Source organism: Notamacropus eugenii, chromosome 3 (assembly GCF_028372415.1).
Source record: "Notamacropus eugenii isolate mMacEug1 chromosome 3, mMacEug1.pri_v2, whole genome shotgun sequence".
Taxonomy (NCBI): Eukaryota; Metazoa; Chordata; class Mammalia; order Diprotodontia; family Macropodidae; genus Notamacropus; species Notamacropus eugenii.
The window spans coordinates 227,438,194-227,452,523 of NC_092874.1; the positions used below are offsets into that span (position 1 = coordinate 227,438,194).

Consider the following 14,330-nt stretch of genomic DNA (forward strand, 5'->3'; position numbering starts at 1 on the left):
AAAGGATTTAAATGACAAACCACTCTAGTATCTTTGCCAAGAAAACCCCATGGACAAATGTCCATGGAGTCATGATGAGTCATACATGACAACTACAGCAACATAGGATGATAGCTTGAGTGGGTGGCATGTTTGAAGGCAGTAGAGAAGGAACTAGTGGATGGCCAGAGGTTGAAGAGTAAAGAGAAAGAGGGGATGAGTGAGGTTGCAATGTGCTGGAGAAGACAAGAGAGGATGGGAGCAAACATAGATATAGAGTTGGTGGCCTTGTCAAGGAGAAAGTCTAGCTCATTGTCAGAGTAGAGAAAGGAAAAGAGAATGGTGTGTGTGTGTGTGTGTGTGTGTGTGTGTGTGTGTGTGTGTGTGTGTGTGTGTGATATTAACGAGTTTCAATATTAACAGAGAGAAGAAGGAAATTATCTCTAACAGCCTCACTTCTCTCAGTACAGTAAGAAACCAGGTCTTCATCTGAGAGAAAGGGAGAAGGGAGAGTTGGGAAAGGAGGAGTGAGGACAAGGTTTAAAAACTTTTGTCTAGAGTGAGATGAGGAAGCCATTAATACGAATCAAAGGACTACCTTGCTGAAGCTAGATGACATGAATTGACTATGTACCCAGGTAGCGTGGTTGTGGCTTCTTCTAGATCTATTCAGTAGCATGTATATAGGAGTGGAGAAGCCAGATGGAGGGAGTGATGTAGGGCCAAGGTTTGGCAAAGGATGGGCAATGATAGGAAAAAGGGGCAAGGGATTTGAAAATAGAAGACAACATTGAGTTCTTTGGCTGGCTCTGGGGTCAGGATTGGACAGAAAGGCAAATCAGAGCAATGGTAATGGTCTGAGGAAATTCTGAGGGGTGGAGGTCAATAAGGATGGAAAATTGCTTTAGGAGGAGTGAGGAATAGGCAGAGGTGGAAGGATAAGAGGTTAGGATCATAGAGATTACTGTCAGTTTTTAATGAAAGAAAGAAAGTGGAACACTTGTGAGTTATATTGAGATCCAGGTTTGACCATCCCTATGTATGGACAGGGATAAGACCCTATGTCGGCCCCTGAGATGGCATGAAGGAGTAGGTCACAGAATTTAAGGAGACCCCTATTAGACTGTTAACTTCTTGAGAGCAGATTTGTTGTTTCCATTTTTGAATGAAAGATTCCAAATGCTCACTCTGAGCATCCTGCACATAGTGGATGCCTCGTAAATATCTGAAGAAGCAGAGACATGCATGATGACAGAGGATCACAGAGGCGGAAGGATGCCAATGAGACAAAGATGAACAGAGATATAGACTGAGAAAGATTCAGAAAGAACAAAGGACAGCAGAAGTACTCTAAAATCCTACAAGGGATCTTCTAGCCTTGCCTCTATGTTCTAGGTGAGAACACTTGAGCTAGCAAGGACTTGGCCATGGCCACACAGTGAGTTAGTGGCAGAAACAGAACTAGAGGCTAGGCCCCAAGGGTCTTTCCCTTTCTGTACCTAATTCAGCTATTCTCTGCCTGTTTTGTCCCTTCCTAAGAGATGACTTCTGTCACTCCCCCCATCACACACACCCTGACATCAAACCACAAGAAATGTTGCCAAATACCCTCCTTGGTTATGCAACCAGCTTCCCGAGAAGGGCGGAGAGTGTGGGGTAGAGTGGGGGAGGAGGAGAGTGTCCTTGTAGGGAGTCAGCCTGCCTTCCTGACCACAGTGGCCCCAGGAGGTGGGAGCATGGGTTGCTTCTTTATCAGTGCCCTTGCAGGGCAGGCCCTGACTCCCCCCTGGCTTCCTCTCTCAACAGACGGAAAAGGGAGGCAGCCACAAGGGACAAGGGGAGGGTTGAGGCTTTATCCTGAGTGCACAGAGCCAGGGCGGTTACCCAGGGGCAGAGGGAGGTGGTGGAAAGAGAAGCTAGGGCTCTGAGAAGTATGAAGGTCCTCTTATTTTTGGGATGGAGAAAGCAGAGACCCAGAGGACAGGAGGCCTAGGCTCTAATACTGGTTTAAATCCTCGCTTGTGTAAGACAGCTGGGACCTAGGGTCTTGGAAGTTTCCAAGTCTACAGATGATGATTGAAGAATTAGATGAAGAGAGAAGGGATGATTAGAAGCACGTTCCTTAACTTTGAGCCTAAGGGAAGTCAAAGGTCATATATTCTGGAACTTTCAGAATCTTAGGGTTTGGAGGAAGCAACTGGTCCCCAGCCAGAAGACTTCCATGTTGAAGTCCTCAGCTTATGATATCTAAAATTTCCATTTACTTCTAATCCTAGAAATGACAACTAATTTTAGAAAGGATCTACAGCAATATGAAAAAGTCTAGAACATCCTAAAAGAAGAAACCTACAAATCTAGGAGGTAAGCAGAAATTCTGAAGTCAGAAATCCCCAGAGGACCAATGAGTTGAACCCAGCCTATGTGTTTAGAATAACTGGGATGTAAAGGATAGGACAAAAGATAGAGTTGAAGCGATGACTTTCCGAGGGATGAGAAGAGAGCTTGGCCAGTAGTCAGTAGGAACCTAGGGGGCCAACCTTCCAGGAACCAGTCTCCACCCAGTGACTTTCTCCACACCCAGCCACAATTGGGGCAGGGCCAGTCGTAACCACAGGCATAGTGCCAGGCCTTAGGCTTCATGCACCTTCCAGGAACCCTAGCATCTCTTACCCTGTTGCAATCCCCCACAAGAGGAGGGGGGCAAGAAAAGGAACTGCCTGGAAAAGGTCATCCTTCTCTGAGGTTGTGAACAATAACACCTGTGTATAGTCAAGCCACATTCTTCCTTATCCCAAATATATGCTGCACTTGCTGTATTTGTTCTAACTTCCCATCTTGGGTCATTGATCCTCCTACCTGAAATATCCTCTCTCACATATACCCCTACACAGGTAAGTCTCAAAATAGACCTTCTATGTGTATTCCCAGAACAAATTGCTCCTAGCAGGTTCTTCCTAGACATGTGCATTTTTCTTCTGGATGGTGTGTGCATTTGTGACACCATGTCCCAGGCCTTTGTTACTGGGCTTCCAGTCAAACCTGCTGCATTTTGCTTATATGGAAGGAATTGGGACTCCAGACTGGCAGAGAGAATACTGAGTGTAATATGATGGTGCATTCCAGCATAAGGAATGAAATCAAATGGGCTCTAGAAATTTTTGGAGATGTGGTTTCAGATATTCTTTGGGAAAAACACATAAAGAGAGAAGTAGTGTATATGTAGGGGAAGCTGGTTTCTCAATAAGCTCCTACTCCAGCTTGCCTCCCTAGAGATTGCTAGAATAGATCTCTGGGTAAAATTGATCCTCTTGTTTAGTTTGAGCTCTGATATTATATTACTCCCAGCTAGGGAGCATATTCACTCCTGTGTATTGTCTGGCATTTACTTTTTTTAAAAAATTTCTCTCTCTCATTTCCACCCCCATTGGGAAAGGATAAAAGACAAAATCTGTTAGAAGCACATGTATTCAAGCAAAACAAATTATGGCACTGATGGCATTTTGGGGGGCTTTTAAAAAATAGTATTTTATTTTTTTCCAATTACATGTAAAGAAAGTTTTCACCATTCACTTTTTTAAGATTTTGAGTTCCAAATTTTTTTTCTCCCTCCCTTCTTCCTTTCTCCCCTCCCCAAGAAGGCAAGCAATATGATATAGTAATCTATATATACATATACAATTGTATTAAACATATTTGCACATTAGTCATGTTGTGAAAGAGGAATCAGAACAAAAGGGAACAATCAAGAGAAAGAAAAAAACAATGACAAAAAAGGGTGGATATATGCTTTGATCTGCATTTGAACTTCATATTTCTTTCTCTGGATATGGATAATATTTTTCATCATGATCTTTTGTAATTGTCTTAGATCATTGTATTGCTAAAAAGAGCCAAGTCCATCAAAATTGATCATTGCACAGTGCTGCTGTTACTGTGTACAATGTTCTCCTGGTTCTGCTCACTTCACTCAGCATCAGTTCATGTAAGTTTTTCCAAGTTTTTCTGAGATCTGTTTCTGGTATTTTCTAACCACCATCTCTGCTAATCTGCCTTCCCTCCTATCATCCCCTCTTCCTCTTATCCTCTCCCCATCCTACTTCTTTGTAGGGCAAGATAGATTTCTATATCCAACTGAGTGTGTATGTTATTCCTTCTTTGAGTCACTTCTGATGAAAATAACGTTCAAACATTACCTGCCACCATTCCCTTCCCTTCCACTGTAAAAGCTCTTCCTTTTAAGCCTCTTTCATTATTTACCTCATTCTCCCTCTCCCTTCCAATGAAATATTTCTCATTTTCTTCTATTTTTTCATTCTTTTGATTTTGTTTTATTGTTTTTTTGGTGTCTCATGGAGTTATTAGCTTCCACTTGCCAAATTCTAATTTTTAAGGAATTATTTTCTCCAGTGAATTTTTGTATCTTTTTTCCACTTGGCCAATTTTACTTTTCAAGGAGTTATCAGTGGATATTTATGCCTCTTTTACCATTTGGCCAGTTTTGTTTTTTAAGGTGTTATTTTCTTCAGTATTTTTTTTTGGTACCTCTTTTACCAAGTTATTTGATTCTCTTTTCATAATTTTCTTGCTTTGCTGTCATTTATTTTCCCAAGTTTTCCTCTGACTTTCTTATTTGACTTTCAAACTCCTTTTTGAGCTCTTCCAGGAATATTTTTTTGGTCCTATGACCAATTCACATTTTTCTTTGAAGCTTTGCAAGCAGCCGTTGTGACTTCATTGTTTTCTCCTAAGTGTGTGTCTTGCTCTTGTCATCATAGTAACTTTCTATGGTCAGGTTCTTTTTTTTGTTGTTTGCTCATTTTTCCAGACTATTTCTTAACTTATAACTTAATGTTAAGTTTGGGTTCTGCTCCTGGAATGGAGAGGGTACTGTCCCAAGCTTCAAGCTTTAAGTTTTTTATGCTACTGTTTTCAGAGCTAGTTCTGGGGTTCTGTAAGTTTTTGGTTAGTCTAAGGAAAGGTGTGGTCACTACTTTCCTTGCCTATCCTCAGGTTTGTGAGTGACCACAAGCATGCTTTTCTGCCCTGGAGTTGTGACCTGCACCCTTGAAGCCCTAATCACTAGTGAACTAATATTCCTCTTCAACCTGGGACCTGTGTATTGGCAATACAACAGAGTCCTGCAACAAAGAGTCCCTTGTAATATCTTTCTAATAAATTGTCCAACCCCCTACTATCTGCGGGCTGAGAGCTTCCAAAGCTGCTACTGCTGCTGCTGAACAATCACCATAGTTCTGTTGCTCAAACTCCAGTGAGAATTTCACTGTGCAGCTCTTCACTCTGGGTTTTAGGCCCAACCACTATCCCAGTGAGACAGACCTTTCCTATTGACCTCCTAAGTTGTCCTGGGCTGCAAAAATTGTTTCACCTTGACCTTTTGTTGGTTCTACCCCTCCAGAATTCAATTTGAGACATTAATTTAAAATTGTTTAGAGGAGAATTTGGGAGAGCTCAGGTAAGTCTCTGCCTTTATTCCACAATCTTGGTTCCAGTCCCTTTTCTGATTCATAGAACTTATCCAATTTCTGTTTGATATTTTGCTTAGATAAATGGGTTTCCTCACTATACATGCTGGTCTTTTGTCAGAAATTGATAGGAATGAGGTAAATTGGCAAGTATAGATTAGGAGGAACCTCCCCCTTTAAGAGCAAACAGGGAAGTGGGTTCATATGTCCACATTGCCCATCTAGGAGTCACATTCCTGTCCATCTGGCTTAAGAGGTGGAATCTTCAAGTCTGGTTCACCAAGAGACTTTTTTTCAATCAGCACTTTGGCTAGCGCCATGACTCAACCATAGAGAAATATTTATTCCGAGGAAATAGATGAAATTTTGGCATCAAGGGCAAAATAGATTCCTTCCCCCAGGACTTTTTTCTTTTTGTGTTGGACTTTCCCAGGTCCTCCAGTCCTGAGAAGGCTTCATGGAAGTGATGGCACTCGAGAGTAGTATGAATAGTCTTGTGCCATTTTCTATTTTAGTTTCAACTTCTGCTTCTAGGGAGACTTTGCTGAAAGATATTATCCTCACTTCAGCCCAATCCCCTGCTACCTCTATTCCCCTATTCTCTTTCTCAGGTTTCTGTTGCCTTACTCTCACCCCAGTTTCTCCCTATTGTCACTTCTACCTTCTCTTGTGCCCATTTCTCCAGTGTTTAGAAACTCATCTTCTAAGAGTGGAAAGGAACCTTAGGACATCTCAAGCATCAGCTATTGTTTCCACACCCTCAACTCCATCATGGACTTGATGAATCTTCTGCCCCTCTCATTTCTTCCCACTTTGTACATACCTCTGGTCTCGCACCTAGAGCTCAGGATTATAGAGTTGGTAGGTTCTTAATGCCACAGCCTCATTAGTCAAGAAAGAACAGTGGAAGTGCTTGCAACAGAGGTGATATGCAAGTTCCAAAGGTACCATTTCCTAGGGTGAAGCAATTTTTTTCCCAACCTCTCTCACCATTTGATCAACCCCACTCTATAGGCATCTGTTGGATCTTCATTGTACCATGGCTGATCTTTTGAGTTGTCCAAAGCTATGACCTAGGAAGCAGAAGAGGGAGCCAAGGACAAGAAATGGTCAGAGGTGGAGATGGAGACATGGAGTCCCACACATGGGGATATAATTTAGTGTCAATTTGGGAGAGGACCACAGGAAAGAAAGAGGTGCATGGGTCATATTCCTATTGTCCCCCTTCCCAGGAAGTTGGAGACTCTTTCTTGTCCTTGTCTCACAAAAACAGAGCTAAAAAAGACAAGACCATTGAAAGAAAGACATGTCACCCCTGCACCCCCCCCAAAAAAGAAGAAATAAATCTTTGAGGAAGCAGAATAAGACATTTTTCTAACATTTTCAAGTTTGTCTCATTTGAACTTCATAGCAAGTGTATGAAGCAATTGTGAACCCTATGTTATAGGCTAAGAAACTGAGGGTCAGAGAGTGGGAGGAAGCTGATCTGTTCTTAGTCACCCCAGGCCCACCTGATTCTGTCCTTTCACAATCCTCTACCAGTTCTCTCCCCATGTGAAAGACACACACACACACACACACACACACACACACACACACACACACACACACACAGCTAAAGAGCAGAGACACTGAATTTTGTAGCTAGGCTGAGCTGTGTCTGGATCCTAGTTTGGCTGTTAAGTTATCTATATGACATCAAGCAAATCACCTCATCCCAGTGGGCCTCAATGTGCTTGTAACATAAGGGGTAAGAGTGGGGTTGGAACTAGACACTTTCTATTTTTTCTTCTTTCTTTTTAATTTAATTTTTTTTTTCAATTACATGTAAACTTTTTTAAACATTCTTTTTAAAAAAAATTTTTTTGAGTTCCAAATTCTCTCTCTCTCTTTTATTCCCCTTGAGAAGGCAAGCAATTTGATATAGATTACACATGTGCAGCTATGCAAAACATTTCCATATTATCCACATTGTAAAAGAAAACATGGACCAAAAATCAAAAACAAGGATAACATTGAGTTTCCAAGGAACACTTTCTTTGCTGCTTCATTCACATAGTATGCACCCAGAAGAGCCCCAAAGACCAACCTAAGCTCCCTCCCTGGGCTGAGGAAACTCTCTTTGTAGGTCCCAATTCCCCCATTCAAAAATAAACTGATTCTTCTCTATCAGAATAAGTGACATGATTGAGAACTGTAAAAGGAGATTATTGTTTGGAAGATCATATCACTTTGCTGGAGGACCCACTTTTTCTGACTTTTCTGCCTCCACTTGGGTTTTCTTAGCCTTGTTCCCCTCTATGGATTACCTCATTGGCTTTACCTAAGGGAACACAGTCCCCAACATTATGCCAGTGAATAATGTCTAATGCGGGACTTAAATAGCCTCTAAGCAATACTGTAATGAGAAGAATTCCGGAGCTCTTTTTTTAAAAAAAATATTTTATTTTTTTCTTCTAATTACACATAAATTTTTTTTTTAACATTTGTCTTTTAAAATTTTTGAGTTCTGGAGGCTCTTGAAGTTCATGTCCAAGTGGAAAACTTTACCATATCTGGGGGAAGAAACAAGGGAAAAGGGGAAAAGAGGAAATAAATAAAATATATAAGCAGTTCCCAGAAATGGGATTTCTATCACCAACCTATGCCTTGTAAATCTCATCTCTTCCCCCCATCCAAACCCATTCCCTGTTTAAAGTCTCCAAAATGGGAATTGGAAGTATTAACAGGATTTTACTGAATCAATCTCTAACCTGAGAATGATAAAACAGCAGGTCAGAGACAAAGTGCCAGTAATCAGGTAGGTAGCCATTTAATTAATTAGTTTCATTATGAGAAACAGATTTACAAATCAGGAATTCTCCTGATCAGTATTCCACCTTGCAGAAGTGAAGACAGAGATTACATACATAAATCACAAGTAGGGAAGGGGGAGAGGAGGAGGAGGCAAATTATGAGCAATCATTCCCAGGGCCAGAGTGCTTTCCCAGGACAAACCCACAAATGGAAGACAATACAACAATTCTGGAGTCTTGTGGGAACAATATTGCTTGAGTCCTTGGGGGTCGTTACTCAGTGGGTCACAGGACCTGAGTTCTGTGATGGGAACAGGATCTACAGTCTTTGATTGGATTCACTTCAGGTATGCGGGCAGAAGGACACCAGTGAAGGTTAGCCTTGTCAAGGTCTGATTGATCAGTTCAGGGTGCATTGTGAGTCTGATAAGCTAGAAAAGGCAATTCTAAAAAATCTAATTTTTTAGTATATTCATTACACATATCATATTGATTATTATAAAAATTGGAATTCCTTCCACAGAAGAATATGGCATTTATTTTTTTATTTTGTCTCATTTTTTAAAAATTATTTTATTTGTTTTCAGTTTTCTACAATCACTTCCATATACCTTAGATTTTTTTCCCCTTCTTCCCTCTCTCTTCCCTCTCCCTCCCCGAGACAGCATGCAATCTCAGATAGGTTCTACACGTACATTCTTATTAAATAAATACATTTTCACCTTAGTCATGTTGCATAGAAGAATTAAAATGAATGGGAGAAACCATAGAACAAAACAAAACATAACAAAGAGAAAATGATCTGCTTCATTCAGCGATCCAATTCTAGTTCTTAGTTCTAGTTCTCAATCCAAGTTCATAGTTCTTTCTCTGAATGTGGAAGGCATTTTGCCTCAAGAGTCCATTGGGAAAATTTTAGGTCCTTGCATTGCTGAGAAGGACTAAATCTACCAGAAAAATTCCTCACACACTGTCATTGTTGCTGTGTACAAAGTTCTCCTGGTTCTGCTCCTTTCACTCAGCATCAGTTCATATAAATCCTTCCAGGTCTCTCTGAAGTCTTCCTCTTCATCATTTCTTATAGCACAATAGTATTCCATTACATTCATATACCACAACTTGTTCAGCCATTCCCCAATTGATGGACATCCCCTTGATTTCCAGTTCTTGGCCACAACAAAGAGAACTGCTATAAATATTTTTGTACATGTGGGACCCTTTCCCATTTTTAGAATATGGCATTTCAAGAAATAGGGAGAGTTTGGGTTGGGGCTATTTGTTGGTGGTATAGCAAGGGTTCTCTGATGGTATGGAATCAGGTTCTAGCCCAAGGTAGAGTATGAGAGAAAGGACACTGGGCTAAGCTACAAGAGATAGGGTGTTCAGGGGCAGCTAGATGGCTTAGTGGATAAGCCCTGGCTCTGGAGTCAGAAGGACCTGAGTTCAAAAATGGCCTCACATACTTACTAGATGTGTGACCCTAAGCAAGTCACTTAACTTGGATTGCCTCCCAAAAAACTAAAACAAAAACAAACAAAAGAAGCATGTGTCCTAAGTCTGTCATCCTCTAATTCTGTGACTTTAGACAACTCATTTGACATCTCTGGACCTCAGTTTCCTCACCTACAAAATGAAAGAGTTGGTCTTTCACACAACTAATAGGGACTAAGACAGGTGACCTTGCACAGCCCTCCCTCACTCAAATCAAAGTCAACTGTAAGTCATATCATCATCTTGGTGTCATGGTCTTTTTTGAGAACAAAGGACAAACATAACCTGTGAGCTCCTCTCCTCCTCCTCTTTCTCCTCCTCTGGTGTTCTATCCAGGAGAAGGTACACTCCATGTCCAAAAGCTGCCTGTTTTCCTCTGGGTTTACTGGCTACATTTCTTGCTCAAATATCAAGCCTTAAACCCAATTCACTTTGGAGCTCATAGACTGGACAACTCCCCACCCACCTAGTATAGAGTGATTGTAACTACTAAATAGTCATTGTTTCTCTTTTGCTCAGGAACCCTGAGGGTCTCCCCCTCCCAGATTTTTTTTTCTTTTGATTAAAGGGGCCATCTCTTGAGCAACTACTTAAAGAAATCTATTCATTGAATGGGTGTATGTCACTCAAAGTGAGAATGTGATAAGACCTTAGCCTGAAAGGTCTAAGGTCTCACATTGCATCCTGGGCCAACTCCAGTCGTCATGATAAATATCAGGCCACTGGACCCAGATGACTCAGGAGAAGAAAGTGAGGTTGGTGACCTTGCACAGCCCTCCCTCACTCAGATCAAAGTCAACTGCAAGTCATGTTATCATCTTGATGTCAAGGTCCTCTTCAAGAATGAAGGACAAACACAACCAGGGACTAAGACAAACTAATAGGAGTTAAGACCAAATAACTTCCAGGAATATCATAGCCAAATTCTAGCACTTCCAAGTCAAAGAAAAAATAATATAAGCAGTCAGAAATAAAGAGTTCAAGTACTGGTGAACTACAGTCAATATTACACAAAATTTAGCAGCCACCACCTTAAGAAAGGGGCAAACATGAAGTATGATATTCCAAGAGGCAAAAGAGAAAGGCATACAACCAAGAATAACTTTCTCACAAAATCTGAACATAAAGGGGTTGGCTGAAGAGGAAATGGACTTGTAATGAAATAGAGAGATTCTAAGCTTTCCTTCTCAAAATTCTAGAGCAGAGCAAAAACTCTGAAATGCAAACATAGGAATAAAGAGAAAAATAAAAAGTAAATGCAGGTAAAACTAGAAGAAAGTTTATCAAGGTGATATGTTTCTATCTAAGAGGTGTATTTGAAGGATGACAAGTAACTCATCAGAACCTTAGTGTCATCAAAGTTCAGAGAAGGAGTTAAATATGACAGAGTCTGGGAGTGATTTTGTTATATTTGATGATTTTAAAAGAAAAAAGAAAAGGGGGAGAAAGATCGTTAGAGAAGAAATGGGGAGAGACCTCACATTATTGGGGGGGGGTGTAAGATAGATAAACACAACAAACGGGAGGGCTGCTAGCACAGGTTCACTCGATTTGGGAAGACAGAAAAAATCCTAAGAAGGGGTTAATAATCTTTATTCTAGTCTAGTTTTCTCAGAAGAGGATTGCTGATAATGGAAGCATAACTCCTATGTCATTCCCTAATCATCCTTCTCTCACAGGACCTGTGAGAAGCAGTAGGTAGTTACCCTACATCTTGATGGGTTTAGTTGAGACAGGCACAACTTGTACTTCCCCTAAATCCCCTCAAGCCTCAATGAGGGCTAGTTGAGGCAACACAGGTTCCCCCCAATCTTTGATGGGGGGTGATCAAGGACTGCATTTGTGCATTCAATCCTAAGGTTCCCCATTCACTAACCAATGATCACTTGCTTTATAGGGCAACAGACCAAAAAGGCATATTGCCATCAATAGCCTCACATGTTTATATCACCACATCCCTGTATCTCATTGCACAGCTGCAGCAGATGCTTATATTAATCATCATATAATGCTACACAAGCATGGTGGAGATGTTTTGAACCATAATTGTGGCAACTCTTATCTAATACCTGGAAACAAGAAATTGTTATGACTATGGATCCTGGGAAACTGAACTCTAAGTAATAATAACAAAAATTCACTTTACACATGCTAAAATCTACCTTACTTACACTAAAATCTGCCTTACATACAGGGTGTGAAAGTAAATGTTTTTAAAAATCAAGGATAATAGAGTAAGCATCACTGGAACCTCACTTTTATCAGAACTGCTCAAAGAAGGGTAGAGCACATACATAAAATTTGTCACAGAAATACACTTAACAGTGAAACAGGAGAGAAGATGGATAGAGGAAGGTGATTTGAATAACAGTGATGGTAGATTTAGGAAGAGATTAGTTATAAGCAAAACAAATCCTAAACTCAGAGAGGGAATTGTGAAGAATAGTTTAAAAGAAGACTTGGAAAGAGCTGGTGATTGGGTTCTGAGTGAGGGAAAGAGAAGAGTAGAGAAAAAGAAGCTGTGGAGAAGACTCCTATTTCACTTCACAATATTTACAATTTTCTTCAGAGAATGAAATATAAAGGAATATGATGGACTGAAAAACACATCTAATAATCGTAACTGTGAATGTGAATGGGATGAACTTCCCTTATAAAACAGAAGAGCACAGCAGAATGGATTGGTAAGTAGAACCCAACAATATGCTGTTTAAAAGAAGCACTTGAAACATGATTAACTTGAAACACTTGAAATGATTCATACAGTATTAAAATAAGGAGCAGGAGCAAAATCTATTATGCTTCAGCTGAACTCAGAAAAAAGCAGAAGCAGCAATGATGATCTCAGCCCAGGCTACAGCAAAAATAGACTTTAAAATGTATAAACAGAAAATACATCATGATGAAAGGAACTATGGACAATGAATTAATTGCAATATTTAACATATATACACTAAATAGAATGACATTTAAATACTTAAAGGAAAAGCTAAACAAACCACAGGGAGTAATAGTAACAATAGAAATTAAGGCAAACTGGGAGACAAGGTGCTAAGCAGCAACCAATAAATTGGATCAATGACCTCTCCCAATGACCAAAGACCCTGAGTAAGGGTTGACAGGGTCTTTTCTAACAATGAGCAAGATGACAGAGTAAACTCTCAAGCAACATAGGTGTGTCTTCTTCTGATTGGCAATCAATGATATATTTAGAATTAAGATTAAATAATTTGGACCTTTCCTTCTGAAACCTGCTTAACAAAGCCAAGATGTGATCCAAATCACAAGACAAAGGTTCTCAGGTGATGGGAGTTGTCTGTAGGCAATGGGATTAGTCTTCAGGCAATGGGAATTACTAAAATAGTTTAAATTGTTGAGATTTGACCTTTTAGGTTAATCAAATTTTTCTGGAAATTAGGGGATGGGTGGGGTACAAAGGTGGAGGTAATTATAAGACAAAGGTTTGACCTTTCTGCAATTTCTCTGGAGTGTGGGTGAAGTTTATAAGAGGAAGGAAACATGAAAAGGAATATTAAATCTAGATTGATTAAGCTTTAGCAAAATAGGATTAAAATCAATTTTAAACTTTGCAACACAGTGAAATGAATGTGCAATGAACAGTGTTCATCTTAATGTCTAGCCTTTTGATCTAGACAAATGTAATAAAAAAACATTAAGAATCTGAACAGGAGTTTAGAAAAATTAGCTAAGACAGACTTCTGGTGGTTGTTGAATAGGAAAAGAAATGAGTGTGTGTGTGTGTGTGTGTGTGTGTGTGTGTGTGTGTGTGTGTGTTTATTTGTATGCTATGCATGGCATTTTTTAAAAAAATTGACCATATATCAAGGCATTGAAACCTCATGAAACTGACCAGAAAGTCAGATATTAACACAACCTTTACTAATCACAATACAATAATTTTTAATTTAAAGGGCCATTGAAGAAAGGATTAAAATTAATTGTAGATTAAATAACAATCCTAGAATTGGTGGGTCAAAGAACAAATTATTGAAATGGTAGATCATTTCATTAAATATTATACCAACAATGAGACCACGTACAACTATTTGTGGGATGTACTCAAATCAGTTGGAAAGTTTTGTTCTTAAACTCTTCAACAACAAAAGAGAGTCTACATCAATGATTTGGGTATGGGACTAAAAAAACAAAAACCTAGAAAAACAATATATGAAAAGAACCACACCAAAATAGAAATCCTGAAAATCAAAAACATTACTAAAATGGAAAGTTTAAAAATTGAATAAATAAAACTACGAACTATTTAAAAAAAGAAAACATAGTTAAAATATGAATAAAAGAGGAAAACCAAACTGCCATCATAAAAAGTGAAAAAAGAAAAATCACAACAAAAGAAGAAGAAATAAAGGATATTATTAGAAGATATTTAGTCCAACTATCTACCAATAAAACTGACAACTTAAATGAAATGGATGAATTTTTACAAAAGTCTAAAACACTCAGATTAACAGAGCAAGAAACAGATAATTTAAACAACCCAGTCTCAGAAAAAGAAACTAAATAAACCACAAATGAACTCTTGGAAGAAAGAAAACTCTCAGGA

General features: G+C 39.4%; 1 long non-coding RNA gene across 1 annotated transcript in view; it reads left to right on the forward strand.

Moving 5' to 3' along the window:
- Positions 1-14,330, forward strand: part of LOC140534177 (uncharacterized) — a 28,863-nt gene that overhangs the window by 7,606 nt on the left and 6,927 nt on the right. Inside the window, exons 2-3 of the long non-coding RNA XR_011977201.1 lie at positions 2,256-2,340; positions 3,848-12,432. This is a non-coding gene — a long non-coding RNA (uncharacterized lncRNA). The remainder of the gene's footprint in view (positions 1-2,255; positions 2,341-3,847; positions 12,433-14,330) is intronic.